At 38.2% G+C, this 27,479-nt stretch overlaps 2 long non-coding RNA genes across 11 annotated transcripts in view; one reads left to right on the top strand and one right to left on the bottom strand.

The window, feature by feature from the left end:
• LOC125754866 (uncharacterized) overlaps positions 1-27,479 on the top strand; it is a 121,614-nt gene that overhangs the window by 34,853 nt on the left and 59,282 nt on the right. For 4 of the 6 annotated variants that reach the window (XR_007409871.1, XR_007409868.1, XR_007409872.1 and 1 more), the window contains exon 3: positions 21,735-21,801. This is a non-coding gene — a long non-coding RNA (uncharacterized LOC125754866). Of the gene's footprint in view, positions 1-19,800; positions 19,980-20,041; positions 20,392-21,734; positions 21,802-27,479 lie in introns of those variants that run through there. The other 2 variants (XR_007409869.1, XR_007409870.1) reach the window with 2 other exon arrangements.
• The window catches only part of LOC112653654 (uncharacterized), a 79,274-nt gene that overhangs the window by 47,700 nt on the left and 4,095 nt on the right, over positions 1-27,479 (bottom strand). For 4 of the 5 annotated variants that reach the window (XR_007409865.1, XR_007409866.1, XR_003132342.3 and 1 more), the window contains exons 2-3: positions 21,700-21,810; positions 1,560-1,770 (exon numbers count right to left, since the gene is read on the bottom strand). This is a non-coding gene — a long non-coding RNA (uncharacterized LOC112653654). Of the gene's footprint in view, positions 1-436; positions 1,771-21,699; positions 21,811-27,479 lie in introns of those variants that run through there. The other variant, XR_003132341.1, reaches the window with a different exon arrangement.

Here is a 27,479-nt window from a genome sequence, read left to right as displayed (position 1 = left end):
CATTAATAATACATACCACGTATATAATATATATTTTTTCAGCCATGAAGAAAAGGAAATTCTATCATTTATGACAACATAGATGGACCTTGAGAGCATTATACTAAGTGGAATAAGTCACACAGAGAAAGATGAATACTATATGATCTCATTTATATGTGAAATAAAAAAAAAAAAAAACAGGAGAGAGAGAGAGAAAGAAAAAGAAATAAAGATCTTAGTACATAGAGAACAGATTGGTAGTTGCCAGAAGTGAAAGAAGGGAGGGGCTGAGCAAAATGTATGAAAAGTTAAAAACATATAAAATTAAGTGAATCTTATTCAATGAAGAAGTAAGAAAAATATCAAAATATATTCAAAAAGTTGATTAAGGTGCTCATAAAGATAAAAGTGGAAATTGGTGATTTAGAAAACAGGAAAAAATAAAAATCATGAATAGAGTGCATCATAAGATTTTATTTCTGATTCATATCACAGGTGGCAGGTGTAGCCTTTGAGCTTTTTTTAATGGATAACCTTTTCTTAGACATATCTACAAAAGGCTCTTCTCATAATCATGCATGAAAATAAAACATTAGCTAGGAACAGCATTCTTGGGTAAGAACAATTTCTCACTTAAAATTAAGTAGATATTTATCAGCTGACAATGCTGGAAGTAAAAATGTCTAATATTAGCTTTATTTTTTTTTCCTTTCCAAAAAAATTCTACTTATCTACTCTACAAGAATTTCTCTTGAATGCTTTAAAATTATCTTATTTTGTTTGTAAGTAATTTGGTATTTTTTTTTGTGTGTGTTTGTGTGTGTGTAAGAATCTTTTGATAAGTGTTTGAGGATCATTTTTGCTTGTTGGTTCTGGATTCTTCCTGAAGATATCATTTATTAATACAAAATCCTTATTTTCTATCATTCTGAAAATCCCCTCCCCCCAAAAAAAAGAAGAATTAGCAAGTGTATGTTAGATGATGTGTGTCAGATGAACAACATTGGACACACAAATGGTCCCTGACTTTTGGAGCTGATAGACTAAAATAATAAATAGATTAGTTCATTACTTAATTAATTTTGCTTAGTCCTATATCCATTAGTTTCTCTTATACCTTTTTAATTTTTTTTGTTATTTCCCCTGCATTCTTGGATCACATTTATCATCCACCTACTGCTCTAATCTCCTACTGTATTAATTCTATTGAGTTCCTTTAATTTTTTTCACTTTTTTTCACTTACTGCTTGAAATCTTTCTGAAAACTTCTTTTTTATTTCAGAACTGTATCTCAACCAAATCCATCTCCATACCATTATCATACAATTTATCATTTGGGCCTCTATAGTCCCACCCCTCGGTCCACTAGCCTCATAGCTGTGTAAATGAATCAGCATGAACAATCATCTTTGAAGTAATCTGTTCTCCATAAATGTGGAGAGGAATAACTTCTCCTGTTCTGAAACATTTCTGATTCAGTCTTAGTCTCTTGAGTATGCTCCGTTTCATTTTGTTTTTGTTTTTATCATACTGATTTTAAAAGGGAAGTAGAAAGGCAAATTTTGTGGCATTACTACCATATTAGATGCTGTTTTTTTTTCTTCCTGTCCTGACTCCATTCTCAAGGTAATTGTGCATCTTTTTTTTTCTGAACCCTTCAAGTACACAAGAGAAAAAGGGTTTGCAAGCTTGAGGTGAATGTCTGGGTAGCGGCCTCCAGGCTCAAGCTTTCAATACAACAGCAATCACCAAGTCAACCAATTGGAACAGCTGACTTCTAAGAAGAACCTGGAATACAAAAAAAAAGCATTATGTAATGGGTGAGGTGCACATGGGTGGCTCAGTCAGTTAAGTGTTTGCCTTTGGTTCAGGTCATGATCCCAGGGTCCTGGGATGGAGTCTTACATCGGGCTCCCTGCTCTTCAGGGAGCCTGCTTCTCCCTCTCCCCCTACCCCTCCTCCCACTGTTCATGCTTGCTCTCTCCTACCAGCTCTCTTTCTCCCTCTCTCTCTCAAATAAACAAATAACAATCTTTAAAAAAATAAAATGGGTGAGGCATTGTCAAGAGTGATATATGAGTGATATGCAGATACATTTTAGAGCAAATGTACTCAAAGGGTGGCTTTGGGACCAGCAGCATCAGCAATCCTAGGGAAATTATTAGAAAAGCAAATTCTCAGACCCTACCCCAGACGTGCTGATCTAGAGACTCTGGGAACAGATCCAGCAACCTGTGCTTTAATGAGCACTTCAGGTTATTCCAATACATGATAAAGTTTGAAAAGCACTGTCTTTGCGTCTAGAACACATAATAACCAGTAAATATGAACCATAGACTCTAAAGTCTGAGAGAGTTGGGACTGGGGTAGACCTAAAGTTAAGGACAAGAGTCATGACCTACAGCCAGAACTCAGAGGAGAGTAAGACAGGTGAATGGTTCCAACAAGGTATTTGGGCCCAATTAGGGAGCCCATGTTATCTGTTCTTGAAGTGTCAATGTTGAGGTAGCAGACAGGACATATCCCTGCAAGCACAGCATGAGGTGTGATTTCATGTACCCTTGCTCAACTCTGAGCTTTCCAGTAGGTGAAATCTTCTCTAGGGATGGAAAACTTGTGAAAATTTGCAGTGTGTCAGGGAATTTGGCAGTAGGAACTGGAATCCTACAGTTGATGTATGGTGTTATCATGTATCCTAGTATATGGAATTTGGGATCAGGCTCTTTTGGATTAAAGGTCTATCATAGCTAGCAGTATAAATGAACCTTTTCTTTAAGCCAAGTTTCTTGGAGCTTTTGAGCAATAAGCTTGAACTTGCCAGATGCATAGGGAGTTTTTAAATAGACATCCTTAACTGAAAAGGTATATGGCAATCGAAATGGCAGAGCTGTGGATGCCAGTGCCAGGGGAAGAGTGAATACCACAGAAGCCAGAGTTTATGATTTTGAAATGCGGATTTTAAGGAATTGAAGGAAAGAAAGCTCAATATCTGAAGTTTTGACCCAGAGAGAGTTTGAGAGTATCTATGGTAGGGAAAAACACAGTATAACAGCTTTGAGAGTATCAGAAAGGAGGGTCCATGGCTTGAATGCCAGGCATTACATTAGAAACTTTCTCATCTGGGGTGCCTGGCTGGCTCAATCAGTAAAGCATGTGACTCGCAGTCTCAGGTTATAGTTCCAGTCTGTGTTGGGTGTTGAGATTACTTTAAAATCTTAGTGGCACCTCAGTGGCTCAATTGTTAAGAACCCCACTCTCGATTTCAGCTCATGATCTCAGGGTCATGGGGTGGAGCCCTGCATTGGGCTCTGTACTCAGTGAGGAGTTGCTTAGGGTCCTGTCTATCCCTCTCCCTCTGCCCCTCTTCCTGCTCCCACTCAAAATAAATTAATAAATAAATAAACAAGTAAACAAATAAACAAAATCTTTTAAAAATAATAAAATAAAATCTTAAAAAAAAGGAAACTTTCTCATCTGGCAAGCCATTTAATCCTCATTCAACAAGGCTAAGGTCAAGGAATTAGTATCACCACATTCAGATGAGACTATGGATTCTCTACAAGATTTGATAACACACCCCAAATCTCACTTACCTAAATGTGGCCAAACCAGGATTGCCACCCAGGCCTGTAGGATGCTAATACTTTCCTCTTACTCAGCCCCCAGACTTCTTTTATTATTTATTTATTTATGTTTTTAAAAAGCTTTATTTACTTATTTGAGAAAGAGAGAAGGGGGAAAGTAAAGGAAGAGGAAAAGAGAGACCCAGGCTGACTCTGCACCTAGCTTGGAGCCCAATGCCAGACTCAGAGCCCAACACCAGACTCGATCTCATGACCCTGAGATCAGGACCTGAGCCCAAATCAAGAGCCAGATGCTCAATTGACTGTGCCACCTTGGCATCCCCATCTCCCCAGACCTCTTTTACAAGAGCTTCTCTTGTCTCCTTCTATGAGCTTTGACCACCCTGGGGACCCTGAGCATTATTCTTGATGGCTTAAGAGCCAGAGCAGCAGCCTTCAGTGGTTTCACAAAATACATCTGACTCAGGTTTCAGTAATTCAAGTAGAATGAGGCCAGATTTATAGAGTTAAGAAACATTAAATCCTTCCTTTCCTGGGGTTGAGGGGCCTTCTTGCTGCCAACCAAAAAAAAAAAAAAAGAAAAAGAAAGAAAAAGTGGATTCTCATTCTAAGGCTACATTTGAAAGCTCAAGCTCCCAAGATAGAGGAAACACAGAAGAGCAAAATTTCAAAGTTCTCATAACACAAAGAGAGCACATTCAGTGGTCATCTAGGATCCAATTCCCTCTGAATGGGCAAGATTCTCAGGCCCCAGAGTGATATCTGGAACTGGACCTAAAGGCTCAGGTAAGGGGATCATCAGAGGAGAGGGCATTCATTTAATCATATTTCATTCACTCAACCAATATTTATTTTGGCAGGTTAGTAAAGGATTGCTAAAAAAAACAGCCAAGCTCTCCATCTACTACTGTAAGTCCGGAAGTTCCATTAAGCTAGATGGAGGTTAATGTCATAGGATTGATGAGGCATAAGCTAAGGCTTTGGAAAAGTGTAGGGTGGGACATGAAGAAGGCAAGTTTGTCCAGCCAGTAGGGCAGATTCTGAAACTGGTCATGTAGTCAAGAAGAATGAGGAATGCAAACAAGGCTGGCTTCTTCACATATTTCTCATCCAGGACCTACATACTTCTTAACATATCTGTAAGACAGATCCCCTAAGGGAAGACAAATAAGATCTGGAAAATGTTGGGTGAAGAAGAAAAGATAAAGGGGCAGCAAGCCAGGCAAGTTTTAGCAGAAGTGAAGGCACTTTGGGCTTTGGAAGGTACAGACTCATTGTTCTGCTCTATCCAAATCAACACTCCAGGGTTTCTTGAAGTCTGATCTAATCCATGCAGGGGATGCAAAAAGATCAACAGGTTTATATTGCACAAAGTCAGGCCTGCTGAAAAATTATGCCTGCTAAAATATCCTAAGCCCCAACAGTGCCCATCTAGATTCATTTTCTCTTAAAAAGTAGAAAAAAAGCTTCCTTTTTCAAGTGGCCAAACATGGAGATTTAAAAGTAAATCCAACTTCTAAGATTTATTTCTAAAATTTACTAAGCCAGGGGTGCCTGGGTGGTGTAGTCAGTTAAGCATCTGCCTTTGGCTTAGGTCATGATCTCAGGGTCCTGGGGTAAGACCCGCACTGGACTCGCTGCTCAGTGGGTAGTCTGCTTCTCTCTCCCTCTCTGAACCTCCCCCACCCATCCCCACTTGTGCTCTCATGCGCTCTATCTCTCTCATATGACTAAATAAAAAAATCTTTCAAAAAATTGAAGTAAAAAAATAAAATAAAATTTACCAGGCAAGATAGAATTCCTTTCACTCATTCATCTTATCCCATGTCGGAAAATTAGCATTTTTCAGGTAGATTACAATTTAGAAATTTCACCATGTGGTAGGAATTGCAGAACAAAACAAAACAAAACAGCAACTTATAGCCCTAGTCTTATTAATATAAATAAGTGAATGCAAGCAAATGTCCCTTCAGATTAAACTAACTGGGGTGGGGACTGATTCTGCAGTATACCCAAGCACTGTCAGTCAAATGGAAAGACCATCTATCTTGTGCTCAGAAAGATCTCAGTTGTAATCTCAGACCTACCAAGCATTTAATACCTACCAGGGAGTGAGATCCATGGTGAGGGAGGACACCCTGCATAACTTTTTTAACTTCTTCACTTCCTTTGTTTGCCTTCCCTCCTTCTCTCTCTCTCTCTAATGGAGGATATTCCTAAATACACCCATTCATGTTTACACAGGATAGGTTTCCTCCCCCAACTGCCTCTTCCATGTCACAGTGCGTACTTGGAGCCAAGGCTTCAGAAATTCTTTTTTTTTTTTTTTTTTTTTTCAGAAATTCTAAGAAAAGGAGTTAGAGAAGTCAGGCTTCAGTCCTCGGAAAGAATCCTGCAATACACAGCACCTCCAGAAGCCAGTTTGTCCAGCCCACCCTCATGGACAATGAAGCGTGGCAAGAGGATGCCCCACACAATAGCGACACCTTCCCCCCTGTTCTCTGCCACCTTTCCAGAACCACCTGAGGCTTGCCCCACCAGGCACCTTCTCTGCAGTCCTGCGTGGGGCTGCTTCTCAGGGCCTTCCCTGCTCTTCTCCCATCCACCAAAACAGGAGCATCTCCAGAAAGTATTTCAAAAGACGGGCACACTGGAGACGCTGTCTCCCTGCAGAGAACCCTGCTGCCCTGAGGTTAGGAGAACACAGATTGCTGAGTCACCTCGTAAATTGTTTCAAATGAGTTTTTCTTTCCTGTTAACATACCACAGCAGGGAGGTGGCGGGGGGGGGGGGGGGGGGGGGGGGGGGGGGGGGGCGGGGGGCGGAAAGATGTTGAGCAAAGAGAGACAAGGTTGAGAGGAAAGGACTCCGGGGAGCTGGAGGGGAGGATGCAGGGATGGGATTTAGCTGCCTGCTCAGTTATGGCAATCAATTTCAACCGTAATGATAAAATAATGCAGAGGGAGAAAAGCAGACAAGATAGAAGTGATAAAATGGAAATGAATCCTCATTACCTCGCTGAATAGAGGGCCACAGCTGTGCCACTGCTTCCCTGCCCAGCAAGGGCGCATTTCATCCCAGGGCTCGTCACGTGGGTTTGGGCAACGAGGGGAGAAGGTAAAACATGCACTGCCATGGTCAGCTGCGGAGCAGTGAGCTTGGCCATGCGGTGACTAGGAATCTCCGGAGTGCTCCAAGATTTACAGCTTCCCCCTCTCTGCTCGTTTCCCAGAGCTCCCACCCTCAGGCTGTGGGGAGGAGTGCCTTGGCCCACCCGACCAAAAAATTTTAGCACTTGAATTTTTATCTGGCTCCCAGTTCTCCAGCGGGAGCGCACATAATCTCCAAAAGCAGGAATGTGCATGGGCTGTACACAACGGAGGGGCGCAGTGAACACATCTGTGCAATTAAGTGTGTGTCTGGAGCTGGTGGCAATGGCGAAGAACATGACACGTTGTCGTAGGCAACCTAGAGAGTTCCCTGGTATCTCACACCTCATAGTCTTCAGCAGAGTTTAGGGAAAGTGGATTTTGCTTTTAGCACCAGAAACTCCTTAGCTTGTCATTCAAAGACTCTCCATTAACTGGTCCCAACCCGTTGCACCCACTTCTTTAAGCTCCCTGTCAGATTGCAACTTTTTTTGGCCACTCACCATTCCTAGAACATGGCTCCTACTTCCCACACAGGTCGGCTTGGCTTGCATGCTCTCCTCTGCCTCTTCTGTCCTTTCCCCTAGCTTTGATTGTGTGCATCTTACCATCCTTAAAGACACAGATCCTATGGTTGGAAACAACTTCTCTGTTCCACAAATCTCCATTATAACTTCTCTTTATTGTTCTATTAATGCTCTACTTTATATCTTGGATGTAGTTACTTATCCCTTGCTGCACCCTAAGACGGTATTGCCAAACATTTCTGTCTGGCTTGGTAGCAAATAGCTACTCACACAGTAGGTGCTCCATATCTTTGATGCCTGTTCATTTTCTATTTAATGAGTGAAGGAGAAAAGAAGAAAGTTCACACTTTTCCCCAGAGCCAGTTGCTAGGATTTCTTGCCGTCCATTCTCCAACCCTCTGTGGATCCCTGGAATGTCAGCTGTTGTTGATTCCAGACTTGATGACAGACCCGGCCTGAGGCCTTTCCAGTTCTAGCCAGTGCTTCCTTCCAGGGTCTCCTGGACAAAGCAGGTGCTGGCAGGAAGCACGAGTGTCCTGACACCCATTATCGTATTTTAAGTTGGACAGTGGCCTCTGTTTGTACGTATATTGTAACTATCGGACTCTCTGAAGAACAGGTCTCCTTCCCACCGACCCTGACCTCTTGGATGCCTTCTTATTGTCAGGCAAGGGGTCTCTGCTCCCCACGTCAACACTTATTCAACCTTACATGAGGGCCACCTCCCATGTGGCTCTGGGTCAAGTATGGAATAAAGTCAGTCTACGATGCCATCTCTACCTTTAGGGGGTATACAATGCAAAACACTGACCTAGCAGTAGTCAAAATCTACTGGGATGGAGACATGAAACTGACAGTTTTATCTCAGGAGCAGAGATGAGTAAGGAAGAATGTGCATTGACATACTTCCTAACAAACACTTTATGAACATCTTTATGAACACGTGATTCATGTCCAGCCGGCAGTGCTGTGGTTTTCAGGTGGTGCCTAGGCAATAAATTGAACACCACTGAATCATGAATCATGAAATTTACTTTCCTTTCAATTGCCTTTCATCATCAGGTTTGGTGCTAGTCCTAAACCACCCTGGGACATTTAGTAATATTGCCTTTTAACCAAAAGAGGGTAAGCCTGAGGCCTGTAGCCTTGAAGATTAGCACCGTGCGGCCAGATTTAAAGACTAATGGCTTCATTTCATAGTATTGATGTTACCTTTGGTTTATAGATGATTTGGGTTTTCAACTTCTGTACTAGTGATAACAATCGGCTAACAGTTCTTCATTATTTAACCTATGCAAAGCACTGTTGTGTTTACCATGTTTTGATTTCATTCCTGTGGCAGCTCTATGAGTTGGAAGATACTATCACTTCCTTTTACAGATGAAGAAACTGAGGCAGAAAGCTACAGTAAGTTATCTTAGACCACACAGCTAATAAATGGTGGAGATAGGATTTGAATTTAGTGTGTGCTCTTTTTTTTAAGATTTTATTTATTTATTCATGAGAGACACAGAGAGAGAGGTAGAGACATAGGTAGAGGAAGAAGCAGTTTCCCTGTGGGGAGCCCAATGTGGAGCTCGATTCCAGGACCCCAGGATCACAACCTGAGCCAAAGGCAGTTGCTCAAACCATTGAGCCTCTCAGTGTGCCTAGTATGTGCTCTTAATCACTATTCTACTACTGCTCCTGGTAATGATATAAAATATCCATTTGGAACAAATTTATTTCAGTAAAAAAAAAGGTAAAGCAAGTTAAATATTAAATAAATATTAAATAGTAATAAAAAGTCCTGAAGGTGGAACCTGGAGTTTAGAAAGCTTAGAATTGGCCTTACTCAGTTTTAGTCCACATGGAGCCTCTTCCTCTGGCATTTAACACTCAAATAAAAGAGAGGATTGTTAGAAGAGATAGTAATCCAGACCTCTATTGCAAATCATATTGGGTTAAATGGACTTTCTGAGCCTTGCATGGAGTGGTGAAGTTTGTGGGCTTTGAAGCTAACCAGACTTGGTGATAAACCCTAATTTTTCACATATAGACGCTTTGCAACGTTTTTGGTCTTTACTGATGTCTATTTTCTAATCTACAGATACGAAAAAAAATTCTATGTCAGAGGGTTGTGGTGATAAAATTGAACAAATGTATATAAAGCCACTAGTAGAAAGTTTGGTGAATACCAGATCTCTAACATTTCTTCTCACTCTCATGATTTATTATTATTATTATTATTGTTATTGTTATTGTTATTTTTAAAAGATTTTATTTATTTCAGAAAGAAAGAGAAAGAGTGCAAGTGGGGAGAGGGAGAGGGGTGAGCAGACTCCCTACTAAATGAGGAGCCTGACATGGGGCTCGATCTCACAACCCTGAGATCATGACCGGAGCTGAAATCAAGAGTGGTATACCTAACCAACTGAGCCACCCTATGATTCATTATTGTGACAGATTCCAAGAGGTACAAAGAGTTACCAAAGTGGCCAGATTCACAATGTGAGGAATCTTTCTGACTTGGGAACTTAAAATACGTGTGAATATAGCTATTACAATCTTAAACTTCCAATAAAGCACTAGATTCTTCCCAACCTCCACCCCAATTCCAATAGTAGACTTGAAATTTATTTGGCAAGTTAGTTTGGTGGAAGCCTACATGGTGAAGATATGCAAAAGTCACATTCATTGTAAAAGAGCACGGGCGCTGAAGAACACCTGCACCCTGCAGGGAGAATAGGGAGAGACTCAAAGAGCAGCTTTAGAAAATGTGAAAGTTTACTTTCATCATCTCAAAAGCTTCCTTGTTATTCTCTCTTTTGCTCTTCTAACAAAGCCAATTTATAAGAATTGATCTTATATCGTTTCAGTAAATATTGAACAATTTAAAAACTAAGTGTTTTATTGCTGGAAAATCTAGAGAGAGTCTCTGTTCTTTAGGAACTTGGTTTTGTTGGGGAAGACAGAAAAGTAAATATGTAATATGTCAATCTGACCGAGAAAAAAATGAGGGTCCTACAGCTGAGAGCCTAGAGCTATGCCTGGTGTATAAAGAAACTCAATATTTACCGAGTGAATGAAGGAATGAATCTTGAGGTCAGAAATCTACTTGATTGTGGAGTGTAAACACTGGCTTGCTTTTCCAGTAAAGCTTTTCCTGGCCTTTCTCTATTTTATACCTCTCAGTACCATGCGCCTTAGCTCTTCTTTCCGTTGACATGTTTGCCCTTCTCCATTACACTAAGAACCTTTTGAGAGGGAATGCGCTTTTAATGTCTGTCTGTCCCAGAGCCTGGCACAGAGTAGGCACTTAATAAAAGTTTATTGAATTCATTTCAATATGAGCCTCATTTCCTGGGATGACTTTCTTCTAACTGGTACCTCATGCATTAGAAACAGGGGGTAGGAGCTCTCGGGTGCTTATGGATCCTACAAAAATGACTCTTTATCCAGCGTAGGTATGAGATAAAATGACTGAGGTCATTTTAATAAAACTTCAATTTTGCCCTCTGGTTATTTTGCAACCAGCTCTGTATGGTTACATTATCCTCTATCAGTTTATAAATCAGTTTCAGTAAGTTCATAAATTTTGTATTATGTGTCACAAGAATTTGGCCCTGACTTGAAAACACTGGCTATGTTGATTAAAATCCAGGCCAGGGCTCATACTCAAGCCAGTTTTGAATCTGTCTTTCTCATAATGATAGCCTTAGTTTTGTGTGATTTTTTTGAAATTGAAACAATGCTTCTTATGAATGGATCATAGATTTACACCCATCTAAATTTGTAACTGAGGAACAAAACGTGATAGTCAGATCTCATCATTTGGTGGGAATATTCCTGAGAGAGAGGAGGATGGGAAGAGATAAAAGCAGACCAGGGGAAATTAACCTCAACTGTGTCGAAGGTTCTCTGCTGGGGGCTTTACATATGTCGAAGCTTATTATATTCCCTACAACACTATGATGCCTGTGCTATTAGCCTCTCTCACATGTGAGAGAGCTGCGTTTCAAGAAGACATTGTGATCAGCTCAAGGTTATGCCAAAATGATGGAGCTTAGGATTTAAGACCTCTGCAGAATTCTTTATTTTAAACAGTCTTCTTTCCACTGGGGAGGGAAGAAAGGCAGGCGGAGGAAAACCAAGCTGATAGAGCTGTCTCTGTAGAAAATGCATTATGAAGAAACTGTCTTCCAGGAAGATCCATGTAAATAACTTAAGATTTGAGAAGCCTGTTTAGCATGTCAATCTTCATCAGCAGGTTATAGTGAGATCAGAAGGTCTAAGGATGGTCCAAAATAAGGAAGACTCAGGCAGATCGTGGTGAGCATTTAGGATGCAAGTATTTGGAGAAGTGTTTTTATTATTGTATTTGGTTTGCTTTTGTAACTTTGGTAAGAGATAGATAAAAATTAACTGAGAAGTATAGTGTGGATTAACTTTACAGAAAAAACTCACACACATGCACACATGCACACTTTCAAATGCTCCAAGGCTTCCTTTTGTCCTTAGTAATGAGTACAAACTCCTTTCATGGCTTGAAAGGCCCTGTCAGTTCCTGCCCCAATTCCCACCAACCCTTACTGTTCTGCATCATAGATCATGTTTGTGTGCCTGCCATGCTTGGCGGCTTGATTTACAGGTCATCCAACTCTGTTTCTGTCTTTCTAAACAGCTTTATTGAGGTATAATTGACATACAAGAAAATATACATATTTAAAGTGTACAATTTGATAAGTTTTGACATGCATGTACCCCTGTGAAACCATCACCACAATCAGAATAGTGAACATACCAATTATCCCAGAAGTTTCCTCTTACTCCCTTGTATTCCCTCCTGCCTGTATCTCTCCCAGCACAGAGCAAGTACCGATCTGCTTGCTGTCACTATAGATTAGTTTGAATTTTCTAGAGACTTATATAAATGGAATCATAGAGATTATATTTCTTTGACTCTTTTGCACAGCATAATTATTTTTGGATTTATTATTTGGGATCCATGTCACTGCGTGTATCAGGATTTCTTTCCTTCTTACTATTGACAGGGTTCTATTGTATGGACATACCACAATTTGTTAATCCATTCTCCAGTTGCTTCTAGTTGGGGGATATTACATATAAAGATGCTATGAGCATTTGTCTGCAAGTATTTGTACTAACATATGCTTTCATTTCTCTTGATTTAATACCTAGGAATGGAATATTTGGATCATATAGTAGGTGTATATAGGTTTGTGTTTAACTTTTAGAGAAACTGCCAAACTGTTTTCCGTGTAGTTGTACCATTTTACTTCTCATCAAGAGTATATAAAATTTCTAGTTCCTGCACTTCCTTGCCAAGTTAACACTTGAGATGGTCAATCTTTTTAACGTTTGTCTTTCTGATAGAAGTGGATTAATTTCTCATTATGGACTTAATTTGATTTTCTGTAATTATTAATAATGTTAGTCATCTTTACATACATTTCTTTACCTCCAATACTCTCTTTGGTGAAGAGAGTATTTCAAATGTTTTGAAATGTTTTGTCCATTTATTTACTGGTGATAGGAAACCAAAATCTTATTGCTTATTATTGAGTGATAGGCAACATTTATGTGTTCTGGATACAAGGCCTTTATCAGATAGATGTTTGGAAAATATTTTCTTCCAGTCTGGTTTCTCTTCCCTTTTCTTAACAGTATTTTTTGAATAGGTTTTTAATTTTAATGAGGTCCAATCTACCAAATTAAAAATTTTATGCATTGTGCTTTTTGTGCTCTATTTAAGAAATCTTTGCCTAATCCAAGGTCACAAAGATTTTTTGTTTGTTTGTTTCACGGTTTTAGACTTTTACTTGAGATTTATGATCCATTTGAGTTAATTTTTGTCTATAGTATGAGGTATAAATTGAAGCTCATTTTTTGCATATGGATATACAATTGTGCCAGCACAATTTAGTAAAAAGGATAATCTTCCCTCAACTGAATTCCCTTGCAACTTTGTTCAAAATTAGTTGTCCATATATATGTAATTTTATTTATGTTCCATTAATTCATCTTTATGTCATTACTATATCGCCCTTATTAATATAGTTTAGAAGTCTTAAAATCAGACCATTTCAACCCTGCAATTTTGTTCTTGTTTTCCAGAGTTGTCTTGGCTATTGCAAGCCTCTTGTATATTCATAAATTTCAAAATAAGCTTGCTAGTTACTACCTCAAAATTTAAAAGTCTACTCAGTTTCAACTGATATTGTGTTGAATGTTTAGGGAGATTTAGGGAGAATGGTTTCTTACCAATATTGACTGAATACGAACTTTGTATATATATCACAATTTATTTAGGCTTCTTTAATTTCTCTCAGCAATATCTTGTAATATTTAGTATGTAGGTCTTCTGCATTACTGTCAAATGCATCCCTAAAAATTTCATATTTCAATGCACTGTAAATGCTGTTTAAAATTTTTACATTTCCTGTCATTTGTTTACACAGAAATACAACTAATGCACATATATTGATCCTGTATTCTGCAACATTGCTAAACTCACATGAGTTCTAGAAGTGATTTTGTAGGTGCTATCAGATTTTCTATATAGGCAATCATGTTATTTGAAAATAAAAAAAAAATTACTTCTTCCTTTCCAATCTGGACAATTCTATTTATTTTTTCTTGCTTCATTGTACTATGTAGAACTTTCGTTAAAATGTTGACTAGAACAAGTGAAAGCCAGCATCCTTGTTTTGCTTCAGATCTTAGCGGAAACATTCAGTCCTTCACCATTACATATGTTAGGTATAGTTTTCTTTCCTTTTGTTTTATTGTAAATTATCTTACTGAGGAAGTTTCTTTCTGCCTTTCCTTTTCTGAGAGTTTTTATCACCAATGGATGTTAAATTTTCTCATTTGCTTTCCCTCCTCCACTTTTATTAAGAAAAAAATTTATTATTTTCTTTCTTTTTTCTTTTTTAGTTTATTAATATGGCACATTAATTAATTAATTTATTAATATGGCACATTGCTTTGATTTTCAAACGTTAAATCAATGTTTGTATTTTCTGGCTTACATTCTGAGTATGACATATTATTAATTTTATATGTTGCTGGATTTGATTTGCTAATTTTTTTTTTGATTTGCTAATTTTTAAAGAAATTTTTATCTTTGTATATGAGAAATACCAATAATGTAGTTTTATTATAATAGTCTTTGCCTGTTTATAAAAGAAATGTTGGCTTAATAAGGAATTTCTCCTCTTCAATTTCCACAAGACATTGTGGAGCATTGATGTAATTCCTCCTTAAATGTTTGGTTTCACCAGTAAAGCTATCTGAATCTGTAGTATTCTTTTAAGAGAGGGAGCAAGGGAGGAGAGTGGAGATGTATTAATCTACCGATTTAATTTCTGTAACCAATATGGAGGTGCTCACGTTATTTATTTCTTCTTGAATCTGCTTAGTAGTTTGTCTTTTATGAAATTTGTACATGTCATATAAGTTGTCAAATTAATTCATAACATTATAAAATATTACCTTATCATCCTTCTAATATCTGTAGAGTCTGCAGTGATGCCACTACTGTCATCCATGCTACTGCTTTTTTTTTTTTTTTCCATCAGTCTGGCTATAGTTGTATCTATTTTTTACCTTTTAAAAGATATATCTTTTGGTTACATTGATTTTCTTTATCATTTTACTACTTTTAATTTTATTTCTTGTCTTTCTTCCTTCCTTTCTTTCTTTCTTTCTCTTTCTTCCTTCCTTTCTTTCTTTCTCTCTCTCTTTCTTTCTTTCTTTCTTTCTTTCTTTCTTTCTTTCTTTCTCTTTCTTTCTTTCTTTCTTTCTTTCTTTCTTTCTTTCTTTCTTTCTTTCTTTCTTTCCTTCCTTCCTTCCTTCCTTCCTTCCTTCCTTCCTTCCTTCCTTCCTTCCTTCTTTTTTAGAGAGAGAGAGAGTACACATGCACGATCTGGATGGGGAGCAGAGAGAGAGGGTGAGAGAATCTTAAGCAGGCTCCATGTCCCACATGAAGCCCAGTGCATCCCAGTCTCACAAACCAGAGATCATGACCTGAGCTGAAATCAACAGTAGGACACTTAACCCACTGAGCCATCCAGGTGCCCCTAAACATTTTATTTCTGAAGCTTAGTTAGGATTAACTTGTTTCTATATTTATAGTTTCTGATTTTCTAAGATAGAAATAGATATAATTGATTTGAAGTCTTTCTTATTTTCTATGAAAGCCATTTAGCATTATAAATCTCCTTCAAGTACTACTGTGTTTTTATTTTAATTTAGTTAAAAATATCCTATTTTCTCTTTGGATAATTCTGGTCTAAGGGTTATTTGGAAGGAATATACTTAGTTTCCCAGAACTTTTTATATTAACGATGTCTAATTACATTCTATTGTAGTTTATATTAATTAAATCATTTTAATGTATTGATACTTGGATTAGAATAGAGTCTGAATTTGTAAACGTTCCGTGCTAGCATCACAGGAATGTGTGTTCTGATGTTGTTTGGTGGAGTATTCTATATATGTCACTTTGATTGAGGTAGTTGATAGTGCTATTCAAATCCTCTATATCCTTACTGAATTTTCAGTCTACCATTTAATAATTACTGAGACAATGATGTTGAAATCTTTTACTATAAATTGTAGGTTTGTCTATTTATCCTGCAGCTTTACAAACATTTAGGATAATTATGTTTTCTCAATGAATTAATATGGTTGTTATTATGAGATAATCTTTTTGGTCCATGGTAGATTCTTTGCTATGAAATCTTCTCTAAGTCATTTTAATATACATATTCCAGGTTTCTTTTAACTAGCTTTGGCAGAGTATATATCTTTTTTTATCCTTTTGTTTTTAACCTATTAGTGTCCCGATATTTGTTTTTCTTTGAAGGAGAATTCAGTTTATTCTTTTTTTTTAATTTTAATTTTTTTAAAGATTTTATTTATTTATCCATGAGAGAGACAGAGAGAGAGAGAGAGAGAGAGAGAGAGAGAGGCAGAGACACAGGCAGAGGGAGAAGCAGGCTCCATGCAGGAATCCCAACATGGGACTCAATCTTGGGTCTCTAGGATCACACCCTGAGCCAAACGCGGCACTAAACCACTGAGCCACCTGGGCTGCCCAGTTTATTCATTTTTTAAAAAATCAAATCAGACAATTTTTGCCTTTTAATTGGAAGGTTCATCTCATTCACTTAATGTGATTATTGATAAAGCTAAGTATACATTTTTTATCTTGCTATTGTTTCCTGACTCATTTGTTTCTTGTTCTGTTTTGGCTTCTTTGAATTAAGTATTTTTTTATGATTGTATTTTATTTCCTTTGTTGATTTACTGATAATAACTCTTTATTAGATTAATGCTACTTGATATGTATAGATATATTTTTAACTTACAACTGTCTACTTTTAAGAAATATTATACCACATCATGTATAACATAATATAACCTTAAAATGACATATTTTTTTTATCTCCCTTCCCAGGCTTGCGGTTATTGTTGTTGAGCATTTTACACACACACACACACACACACACACACACACACAATGTGAATAAGTTGAATACGTATAAATAACAATATGTAAGTTAAACATATGAATATGTGTGTTCATTTATTAAACTTCTCTTGTATTCTTATTACTTTTGTTTAGACAATTATTTTAAGTATTTAAATTTTTTAAATCTTATGTATTTACTCATGTAGTTAGCAATTTCTGTTCATGATTCTTCATTTCCCCTTAGTACCATTTCTTTTCTGCCTGAATGAATCCCTTTACCATATTTTATATTGTAGGTCCATTGCAGTTGGTTTTCTTTAGCTTTGGAATGTTTGAAAAAGTCTTTATTTTGCCTTTAGTTTTGAAATATATTTTCACTAGGTATAAAACTTGAGTGACTAGTTTTTTTTCAGTACTTTAAAAATGTGGTCGCACAATCTTTTCTCCTACTGTGCTCTTGATGAGAAATCATCTCTCCTCCTACTCTGTGTTCCTGTGTTTATAATTTGTCTCTCTTTTTTTTCTGCCTGTGGTCATGTGCATTTCTTTATTACTGATTTTGAGCAAATTGACTAGGATGTATATGTGATTTTCTTTATTTTCTTTCTATTTCCAGTTTTTTAGGGCTTCTTGGATCTGTTGATTTATAGTTTTCAACAAGTTTTAAAATCTCACCTATCTTTCTTCAAATACCCATAATCTTCACTCTTTGGGGGACTCCAATTATCCATGTATTTGATTACTTACCGTTTCCTGAGAGCTCATTAAGCTTTTCTTCTGCAATTTTTTATTTTTAATCTGCCATAAATCCTATCCAGTGTATGCACTATAGTTTTCATCTCTAGTTTAGAATATAGCTAAAATTATATGCTAATTTTAACATTTGTGTCTGTTCTGTATTAGTTTTGTTGGATTTCTCTTCTCATTATGGGTCATATTTTCCTGCATTATGTTTGTTAACATTTAATTGGATGCATTTATCTTATTGAGTGCTAGATATTTTTGCATTCCTATAAATATTCTTCAACTTTCTTCAAGGATTCAGTTAAGTTACTGAGAAATAATTTGATTCTTTTAGATCTTACTTTTAAAATTTGTTAAGCATGTCTAGAGCAGTATTTGGTCTAAAGCTAATTATTTCCCACTACTGACACAAGACCCTTTTGAGTATTTTACTTAACACATACTTAATTATGAGGCTTTCCAGTCTGACTTTTGGGTATAGAAGCTATTTATGGCCCTGAGTGAGCACTGAGTATTTTTCCTCTAACTTGTTTGTGTTGTTTTTTTCCCTATCCTTAGCTAGTTTTTCATATACATGTGGTGACCACTACTCTTCTGGATGTTTAAGGGAGATGCTCAGCATATTTTTTGAGTTCTCTCTCTGAGTGTGTCTCTCTTCTCTGGTATACTTTCTTGAAAACTGTAGCCATATTGGTTTCTCTGGACTCAGCAATTAGGAGTCCACTCGTTTCTCCCTGGTTTCTCATTCCCTGTTGGGGGATGGGTAGCCTTGAAATTCTTTCAATACCATAAGCTGAGACAATTCTAGGGCTTACCTCTTTTAATCTCACTTCCCAGGGATTAGTAGATTTGGGTGCTTGAAGTGTAGTGCTTGAAAACCACAGCTTCATATATTTTTGGTTGTTTTAGATAGGAAGGTAAATCCAGCATCTAGCCAGAAATAGAATTCCCCTCTGATTCTTTTTTGTTTCTGGCTTTTGTACAATCTACTGGCTTTACCAAAATAATGTTTCCTCTCTTTTCATAATCTTTACATATATTTCAGGTCTTTATTGAGCCAGTTATTCTCCTAGGTGGCCTCACAGCTGTCTTTCCTTAGTGTTCCTGAAACACCTCAGACTTAAGCCCCTTTAATGTTAATACCATTGACTCCAAATGTTAGTTTTCATTGTCCTCTAATCTACCAGACTTGGAACTTGGATCTTGAAGGCACTATGGGAACAGAAATTACTTCCTTCCCACTGTGATGTCCACAGGTCTTGCACTGAGCTTTACATATATTCAGAGCACGTTCATAGCTTCAGGCTGGAGGGATGAACTCACCCAAGAAGTGGGAAAAGGCTTCCCCTGAGCAAGGTTTTCAGGATGGTGAGATTTTGTTAGCCTCCTCACTTATCTACCATTAGCCAAGTCAGGCTAAGATTACAAACTTTAGGCAAAATGTATGCTCTCTAGATATCTGGAATCTAGTTGAACATAGAGAAGGCAGAGATAAAAAGAAAAAATTCCAAAGTATTTTTTGTAGGACACCAGATGAGAGAGGTAAACAAAAAGTGCAGTCTTGGAGAAGAGCTGTTTAACCCCAATCTCCATCAACAGAACCCATCAGCCCCAAACTGTGTAGCTTTATTTCTTTTTACTCCCAGCTCATTCTTGCCTTAACCCCCTCCCTTTTTTTTTTTTCTTTTAAATTTCTTGTCAGAGTCAGCTCTGGCTCTGAATGCCAACCTACTTAGAGACTGTCCAGGTGCCCATGGACCATTGTCCCTTCCCTACAGCAGTCTACCTGGGTTTTTGCTCACATGAACCCTACTTCCTTTTTTCATTGCATCTTCTTTGCAAGTGTACACCCTCAGACCCTCTTACTTGCCCTGGCCTTCTTGTATATTTATTTTGTTAGTCTGCTCATTATATTGTATTTTATAAAAGTGTTGTAATTATTACCAATAAATAGAAGTTAATTCGGAAAAATAATGCAGAGTGCAGATCAGCGAATGGACGAACTCTTGATTGATTTCAATACAATAAGTAAAACAGAGAAAATAAAAACGGCACATCTTCCTTTAAAAATGATGTTATTTATTTATTCATGAGAGACACACAGAGAGAGGCAGAGACACAGGCAAAGGGAGAAGCAGTCTCCATACAGGAAGCCCGATGTGGGACTTGATCCTGGGACTCCAGGATCACTCCCTGAGCTGAAAGCAGATGCTTAACCACTGAGCCGCCCAGGCATCTGTGGCACACTTTCCTAAGGATATTTTACTCAGTCATATTTGGCCAGATATTGGAATATTTACCTAATCAGATACTATAATTGTACCTCTAGCATGTCCTCCAACCTGTCCGTGCCACATTAAGGAATGCAGGTCAAGATATGCCCAAGAAATCACCTCCTCAATTGGTGAAATCAATAGTGATGAAAGAACTCTACAGGGAGCTCCTTAGAAGAATGGACTGGTCTAGTAATGGCGTACCTTCACATAATCAAAGAAGTCAGCAAATCAGAAATGTAAGCATGTCATACATCAGTGGCTATGAGAAGCTCAGCTTGTCCTTATTTTGTTCAGTGACAGCATGACAAGGAGAGTGAAAGAGGAAAAGACAGTCTGAGGAAGCATCAAGTTAATGTCAGGATCTCATCTGCATCACAAATGAATGCAAAAAAATTCCTACTGAGAGTTCAAGTAATAAGGCTTGATGTCATCCCATTGACATGAAGAGGAATTCTTGAGGGCCAAGGATTAAAATTTGGCTCCAAAGCAAGGTGGAAGTTGAGGATTATTTCTCCACAGAGCAAACCTAGGAACCATCATAGTTTATTGATTATGTAATGTAAAGCTCCTCAAAAGTATCTATGAAGAATGACCAACTACCTAGAGATGTAGCTCCAAGTGATGAGGAACTTATGGACTCAAAGGGAGGTATAGTCTAAATCTGAGTTTTATTTTTTTTTAAAGATTTTACTTACTTATTCATGAAAGACACACACAGAGAGGCAGGAACATAGGCAGAGGGAGAAGCAGTCTCCCTGCAGGGAGCCTAATGCAAGACTTGATCTCAGGACCCTAGGATTATGACCTGAGCCAAAGGCAGACACTGAACTACTGAGCCACTTAGATGGCCCTGAGAAGTTTTAATTAAACACAGCTATCTGTCTGCAATTTTCATCTGTTAGTATTGGTGCTGTTCTCCTGGAACTATACAAGGATGTTTGCTATTTTTGATATGCCACCTTTCAGCACTGTGCTGGATTTGCTTATATTCACTTATATAAGCCAATCTTCTCCATGCTATGTTCAATGCCATTACACTGGATGTTTGAAATTAGCCATGATGGTAGTATTCAAACCATGGGAACCAACAAGTCAGGGCTTTTTCCCAGAGGGTCAGCTGTTTAACATTTGTGAGCATACCACTGGTTACTCTTCAAATATTTGTTAACAATGATTGTTGTAATAATAACCTTTTATGATTAACTGTTCACAATGAATGAGCGCTGTATCACAGGGCAGCTGACCCCTTCAGGCTTTGTTTTCAAGGCTTCTATGTCAGCTGTTGTCTAGCTAGTTTTAGCCATTTGTTGGCACTGATGAGGGTTTGAGTAGTGACTAAGGGAAGGAAGGCAAAGACAATTCTATTCCCCTGTTTATTTTTTTAAAATATTCATTTATTCATAAGAGACAGAGAGAGAAGCAGAGACATAGACAGAAGGAGAAACAGGCTCCCTGTGGGGACCCTGATGTGGGACTCCATCCGAAGACAGCGGGATCACTACCTGAGCCAAAGGCAGATGCTCAACCACCGAGCCACCCAGGTGCCCCCTCTATCCCTGTTTCTGTCTGAGTCACCTATATGGCTTCATCTCTTTGGTTTCAGCTCCTGACAAAGAGATCTGCCACGAGGCCAGCTTCTATAGGGTGCTCCTGTCACTGAGTGGTATTATCAGCACTTCCTCTGTCTGTTCCCTCTAATCTAAGGTAGAGATGGCTTTCCTGCTATTACTAAGGGCTGGATTGCCTGACTATCCTCTATTAGACAACTAAGCCCTCTCATTACCTGTGTAAATCCTGAATTAAATTCCTTCTGCTTAAATATTCAGATGGCATTTGAATCCCAACTAGATCCCTGACCGACATAATGTTCAAGTAATTGGCCAAAGTTCACACTGAAATTAGCTAAGCTTGGATTTGAATCCTGGTATATCTGACTATAGCAACTATATCCAATACCTTGACATTGCTTCAAATCTTGTTCTGGTTTTCAGATCCTCTCTTCAATCTGTCCTTCATGGCCTACTTAGAATGAATAATCAGAATTCCAGGAAGCTCCAGGTAAGTCCACTATGGGGAAACAGGAGAAATGCCTTTATTAGAGTCCAAATGGAAAACTTCCAACTGTTCATCTTTGCTTGGAGTTGGAAAATGAACGGAATTAGATGAGCTTTCCAAGGCTCCTTTGTTGTAGGAGTACCCAATCTTACAGTGTCTAAAAATGGTGCTATTTTATATTTTTGGCCCAAAATAGAGACCTTAATTAAATAATGTGACATAACCATGAACATATAAATATGGCTGATTCTTTGTATTAGGCTCACACTCAGCTATATTTGGTGTTGAATTAGAAATATGTCACATAGTTATGCAGGAAATAGGAAATGATTACAAAGCACATGCACCTGGTCATCATTACCCTATTTTTCTGGTCCCTTGTAACTCATCCTTCTTAGCTTTCTTCGGAAAGAATCTTATGAGTTTTCCTGTCTAGGCTGTTCACAAGTGCAGACGCTATCACTGTGGCCAGTTATTCCAAACTCCTGAAAGCTATTGTCATCTACTTTGCTTTGCCTTTTCTGGTGATGCGGGTAAAGGTAATACACGTAAAGGCAATCTCTCCTGAGAGGCCAAGGCTTTGAATCCCTGCTATGGGACTCCTACATATCACTATAACCAGTTTGGTTTTACCTTATTCTCATAGTTCTATCTACATTTTCATGCTTATATCCTTATATCTACGGGGTTTTGTAGGGTTTGGTACAGTGGTATTGTTGCTAAGTCAGCAAGAGGAAATCAGCCACATCATATTGTCTTTGACTATAGAAACATTTTAGAGATCTTACACCTGCTCTCACCCCATCTCTGCAGTGGACGATTTTATAGAAGATCAAGACCACAATTATTTCACGAGACGTTGTTTTCATTTTACAGCATTTGCCACAAATGCAGTTTGTTTATTAATTTATCATTTTTCTATTCCCTCCACACACTGTTTACTCATGAGAGCAGATTTGCTTTCCCCACCTCTGTAGACAGAGTAGTGTCTGGCCTAAAAGGAAGTGCACAGATATTTGTTGCTTGAAAAAGGTAAATGCATGAATGGGATGGGCAGATGGTTGCACATCAAACATCATACACACAACTCCTTTTCTCTGTGTATTTATGGGTCCTCTATTCTTTCCTCAGATAGAAATTAGCAAGCCAGGCAGCCCCAGGCCCTTCCTCATGGCCTTGATGTGGTCCTTGCCATTATAAGCCATGTTGCTTCTGAATTTCCTTCTGGAGCATTTTGGTCTATGACTTCTAGATGAAAAGAAACCTGGAAGAGGAAAACTGCTTCTATATTTTAGAAACAGAATAAATTAAAATAGCCTCTATTTGGAATAAACTCCACCACCACCACCCTAGGTTTAAATGAAACCTTCATCACTTGTAAGTTGTATTACCTAAGACAAGACATTTAGTTTCTCTGACTCCCATCTTTTTCCTCATATGTAAAATGTCAGTGACAATTGTACCTTCTTTTACTACTTCATGCATTGCTGAGGGAGTTAAAAGTGGTTTCCTTAGGCAGTGTTCTTGCTCCCAAATGGCCACTTTTTCTCTCTCTCTCATTTCTCTTCTCTCACAAAAATTCTAATTCTTTAATACAGTGCTCTCCACCAACTTCTGGGAAGGAATTCTCTCAAGTACCACTATTCCAATAATGATGGGAATGACTGATGATTGATTCATGCCCTTCCCAGGGAAATGTATATGAAGCATGGTGCTCATTTGGCTCAAGTGATACAATTCTAATGATGGGACTGCAGGCTGTGTTATAAACTCTCTGGGAAGCTATTTGGGCCCAGGGAGAATTCTTAAGTTCTCAAAAAATTGAAGCACAAATAACTGCCTTTCTCATCTACATCTGAGGCCAGGTCTGCCCAGCTGATTGACTTTTGGACATTCTATACGTAACATTCACTAAGATTGCAATTGGTGTGATATGATGTATACCACAGAAGTTTCCTACATGGATGAAATATAAGGCATGAGATATCAGCCCTGTATAAATGAAACTCATGCCCTTCTTGGGGCAAAGTGGCCCCATGGTGTAGTTTATCTACTTGGAAAGTAGCTTTGAAGAAAATTGTGACCAGAAAAGAAAGCAAAATAATCTAGGGTTGGTGTGTAGGCCTCAGATGACTATTGAGGACAGAGCTATAGTTGCAGGAAAGCATTAGTCATAGATTAAGAAATACATTTAGGATTCCAACTATCACCTCATTTGTTCAGGTGTATATAATTTGAGGTATTGAAAGCATTTGATTAATTGTATCAGTCAGAATAGTCTAGATTTTTTTGTGGCATCACCTTACCCCTCAATGCCAGTGATTTAATAGTATAAAGCTATTTCTGGGCCACCTGGGTGGCTTAGTCGGTTAAGCTATCCAGCTCTTGATTTTGGCTCAGGTCATGATCTCAGGATCCTAGGATTGAACCCCACAGTGGGGAGTCTGCTTGAGGATTCTCTGTCTCTCCCTCTGCCTCTGTTCCACTCCTGCTCCTCTCTTTTTCTCTCAAATAAATAAGTCTTCAATAGTATAAAGCTATTTCTTACTATTCTATATACCTTGCAGGTTTCTATGTAGCTGGCTGTTTATCTGCTTCATGTAATCACTCAGAGACCCAGACAGCTTTGCTGGGAAGTGACATATGTCACTTGTGCTTCTGGCTTAATGCCAGAACTAGTTACATGGCCTTGCCTAACTACAGGGGAATGTTTTCCAGGTATTTGGAAGGAAAGTTGAGCCAGCCATTAATTATCATATCTACTATAGATATCAACTAGCTGGTGATTCTTATTTAGATCATGAATAAATCAAATGTCTGATGAAAACTGGAGATCTGCTACCCAGAAAGAATTAGATGGTTATATACACTTTTGCATTCAATTTCATTGAGTTTGTAGATTCTAATACACCTCAGCCAGGAAGCCAATGGTGAGAAGTGTATTGGAGCTGGTTTGTAGTGGCTTGCAAGAGCCATTCGCAAAATTTTCAGGACTTTTGCAATCTGGCTGTTGTATTGTTAGCTTGAAATGGCTCTAGTGGAGTATTTAAACCATGGAAATTGAAAAATGCTATCAATCAACACTCCCTCACACTTTTCTTCTGTAGAGTTTGTTGCTAATGTTTCCTAGCATACCAGAGCCTCTAGCAACCCCTTATTTCTATGAAAGCAACTCCTCCTCTAGATCAGAGATCTCAAGTATGCTGTATCTCACATGTCTGTTCTGTTTGACTAAGCAAGTGATTTCTTGGAGCACAGTTTTGAGGAGTGTGAGGTGTGAAAGTATGCTAACTTCTAACAGCAATGTCTGACATATTGTAAGAGCCTGGAGTGGCAGCAAAAGTGCTAAATCCTGCATTGCTAAAACAATAACTTCATTACACAGATAGACACTAAGGCCCAGTGGGATTAAATTAAATGAGCTGCTTAAGATCTATTAATGTTGTCAATGACCCCGGAACACAGGTATCTGGATTCCTCTGCTGCGTGCAGCCATGTCTCCAAATCAGCATTGCAATAGCTAGTGTTTGCAGAAGCCTGACATGACCAGGGGTCACTCAAAGACAGACAGTGATTCAGGAGGGGTACAGCTCCTATGTTGATCTCACTATCTTGGCTATTGGAGGCCATAACTTTTTCTTTGTGTGAGCACTTGCTCTAGCCTACAAACTTTGAAGCACACCCTCTTCCCAGGAGAGGAAACTATCTTTGATAAAATCTTGGGCATCTGAGATCTCCACTGGAACTGGAGATTATATCTGGAGATAAAGGACAGGACCAGATCATCCTTTAAATTAATGAACATCTATTGCCATGACAACCCCTTAGCACTAGCCCCAAATTAGATGGTGTTCATTTTACAGATTAAATCACTTATACTTTAACTTTGAGTGTGTTTTTTCTCAAATGCAATTTTAAAATATATACACAGCAATCTAAGACAAAGGAAGACAGGAGCTAGAGACCTGGTTGAGGCTGTACCTAATACATGGCCCCCAAATGGTCTAACATGAGGCTATTATCAGTGCTTCTTCTGCATACTACCTTTATCCCAAAGAGAGTGAACATACCATTAGGAGTGACCCCTTCATCCTTTGGGATACATTAGGGCCAGCCATTTTGGATGCCCAACCAAGTGTATACTCAACTAGACTGTTCTCACTCTATCTGCTGTGCTTCTAATTGACTAATGACCCCCAAATCATGGAAGAAAGAGCTATCAAAGCCTTGTTGCAGTGACTAATGATAAACACTGAAAGGTTGTCAAGGCATTGATGCTTTGAACAACACAGGACCTCGGGCCTGTCCTCCAGCAGCCCTTGACCTGTGAATGGTGTGCCTTTTTCCACATGCAAGGAAACTGGACACATGCCCAGAACTCCCAGAGTCTGCCTGAAACAGATGGCCCATGTCCCAGACAAAGAGAAACTTGCTTCTCCTCTTATTTCACAATCTGGAAGGAGCAAAACTGGGAGAATTTAAGGGATGGCATTGCAGTCCCTTCATTCCCCAGAAAAATCAGACCTATATGAGGGAAGTCATATGTCCAATGATGCAGAGCCACTTAATTTTAAAGTTCAAGTAAAGACCGAGTATCCCAGTTTCTAGTCCAGGATGCTGATCAGTGGCATTTAACGCAGAGTTGAAATTATCTCAATATTGTACTGAAAAAAAAAGTGGCATAATTATGCCAAGTTTTATGCTACTCACTTACAATCAAATAATCATTTTGTTTACAAGAAGTGAAGTGGATTTTTTTCCTGATTATTTCTAGTTTTTTGTTGATTTGACTGCTCTGAATTTTTGTTTTTGACTTGGCTGTTTTCTTCCTTAATATTCTGGTTTCTACTAGTCATTATCACAGAAGAAATTAGGACAGAGACTGAAAAATAATTAGCAGCAAGCACACATTCATGCATATAGTACTTTTTATTTTTCAAGACATTTTCCATACTCATTCCCTCAGTTCATTCTCAAGAAACTTTGTAAGGCAGATCAATTAATTATGATCTGACCCAGTTTAGTGTTGATCTAACTAGTGGGCACAGAGAAGTTAGGCAGCATTCACAATATCACTCAAGTATTTAGTAACAAAGAAAGAACTAGGATTGGTTTATATTATTTGAAATTTGATGTTCTGTCCACTATATCAATGTGTAGTATCTTCTCAAATCTATGTGTTATACCTGCCAGGCTAGCACTAAAAGTTCAAATGCATGTCCATTTACCTGAGACGTCACTAAAATAATAATAAGCTATAATAATAATAATAATAATAATAATAATAATAATACAATTACCTGTTATTTACAATTTCTTTTCTCTCAACCCCACTTCCCACTTATTGGGGATACTGTCAACATCTAACATAAAAACAAAAACCTATCGAACTGTATGTTATAGAGTCCATATTCAAAATTATACTTTCTATTCATAGAAATTTCTTTCAAGTTTTCACCCACATTTGAACTACATTAATTTTGCACACAATTTGAATCAGTTGCCAAAGCTAGAGCAAATTCACAGAAGCTGAGAAGAGGAAGGAAGTGGGAGAAGGTGGGAAATGACGAGTATACTGCCCTTTTGTGACGACAACAGTGAGTAATATGGGAGAAGGTAACAGCAAGGAAGAAAATGGGGAAAAAAATGAGAATCAAGAGAAAAGAAAAGAAAAAGCTGAT

The sequence above is a fragment of the Canis lupus genome, chromosome 3, assembly GCF_003254725.2.
Source record: "Canis lupus dingo isolate Sandy chromosome 3, ASM325472v2, whole genome shotgun sequence".
NCBI classification, from domain to species: domain Eukaryota; kingdom Metazoa; phylum Chordata; class Mammalia; order Carnivora; family Canidae; genus Canis; species Canis lupus.
Note: the sequence above shows the minus strand (reverse complement) of the source record. Positions and strands in the feature narration are given on the sequence as shown.